The sequence below is a fragment of the Etheostoma cragini genome, chromosome 14 (genome assembly GCF_013103735.1).
Source record: "Etheostoma cragini isolate CJK2018 chromosome 14, CSU_Ecrag_1.0, whole genome shotgun sequence".
NCBI lineage: Eukaryota > Metazoa > Chordata > Actinopteri > Perciformes > Percidae > Etheostoma > Etheostoma cragini.
This window is the reverse complement of record NC_048420.1, coordinates 23,109,540-23,111,485: the sequence shown is the minus strand read 5'-3', so window position 1 is coordinate 23,111,485 and position 1,946 is coordinate 23,109,540.

Sequence of the window (1,946 nt, the reverse complement as noted above, 5' to 3'; positions counted from 1 at the left end):
ATTAAAGGAATGGATGTTGATGATCATCACAGACTGGAATATGTCAACTTTTACTCAATACTATTTCAAAAACACTTCAGTTTGTTTTTTACAATGCTATAAAATTGAATAAGACGCCCCAAAATGAATGAAAGTAGAGATCTGTACTTGCCAAAGAGCGTTGTGTGGAATCAATCATGTTATTTTGGGGAATTAAAAACAACATTGATATAGGACAACATGAGGACAACATGAAGGTTAACTTTAACTAAAATATGTATTAACTGAGAAATCACACCCGCGTCTAAATGGTGAAGTAGTCCCATCTGCTGGTCCAATGAGATAACTGCGTCTTCACGTAATAAATGTCAAAACGTGCTACGTGTATCTGCCAAAAGTCCTTTAAAAAGGGATGTTTGGGAGATATTTGAAATCCAGTCCACTCCAAATGCGATATCAAAGATGTTTTTATTTACATAAATCTCCTTTTAAAACAAAAGGCAAAAATAAACAGCTTTTACCTTTAAAAAAAAAAAAAAAAGCTTTTCAGAACAACCAGACTAAATTATCAAATTCCTTCATAGCTGAAACATGTCAAAAAGCACAGTTTTCTCATAGAATTAGACCCCCAACCCCCCCTCCCACACCCTCCTCCAGCGTTCTCATCATCAACAAGAACTTCTCGGATTCCTTGCAGCTTGTTTCCTGCAGTAATTACAACAATAATGAAGAAGAGCTTGCAGTGAAACCCTTAACACGTTCAGGCTGTGGAAGTGTAAACAACGTAATACTACAGAGGTTTCTGGGTGAAAACATGGCTTCTGAATATTTTCGGGGCCTTTCTTTTCGTGGCGCTAGGTCGCAGATTTTGGGACGCCTGCTGTCGGAAAACAACGTAGGAAGTGCTTCTCGTGGTTCAACGTTACGATAAATATCGCCGATCGCACGCCACGGCGGCGTCTTCTTCCTTAACGGCGGGAATTGTTGTTAGGCAGACTTCACCGCCACAAAATCTGTAAATTCTGGACTTTTCTGCAGCCCCCGTGAGATTTTAAACGTTGAAATGGACTCATTAATTCAGCTGTTCTAGACCCGCAGACGGACCCTGAGACCAGAAACACAGAAAGGTGCATTCACCGAATGATGTGGCCACTCTTATGGGAACAAAAAGGACATAATCTCTTAAAACATGACCAACAACCAGCACGTAAAAGCGAATTTGGTTCTTTTTTTTCCCTTTTCAAAGAAATGCAAGTACTTAAAAGTCCATAGTAGACAAAATAAGTGGAACCTTTCCATACTGATTTTTTTATGAATTTTACGGAGGAGCGTTGAGGAACCATCTCTTCACCCAAACTGTTTTTTTTTATTTGAATACCAGCCAATACTAGCCTAGAAATCCATAAACCCAAATCTGAAAGATTAAGGGTCTGGCATCGAGTAATGAAAGTCGGCCATCTCGAGGGGCATGTCTTCACGTAATTGGATAAGATGACGACCAATCACAGCAACACACGGGGTGGCGTATCCAGACCCCCATGCGCTAGCTACCAGCGGAGCTAACTGGTAGATTAGACTGTTGTCATCTGTTTAGCTCGCCTCTGGCCCCGCCTACATCAGATGCACCGATGCGATTGGTGCAGCTGGCCTCTGGCCCCGCCTACATCAGATGCACCGATGTGATTGGTGCAGCTGGCCTCTGGCCCCGCCTACATCAGATACACCGATGCAATTGATGCAGCTGGCCTCTGGCTCCGCCTACATCAGATACACCGATGCAATTGGTGCAGCTCGCCTACATCAGATGCACCAATGTGATTGGTGCAGCTGGCCTCTGGCCCCGCCTACATCAGATACACCGATGTGATTGGTGCAGCTGGCCTCTGGCTCCGCCTACATCAGATACACCGATGTGATTGGTGCAGCTCGCCTCTGGCTCCGCCTACATCAGATACACCGATGTGATT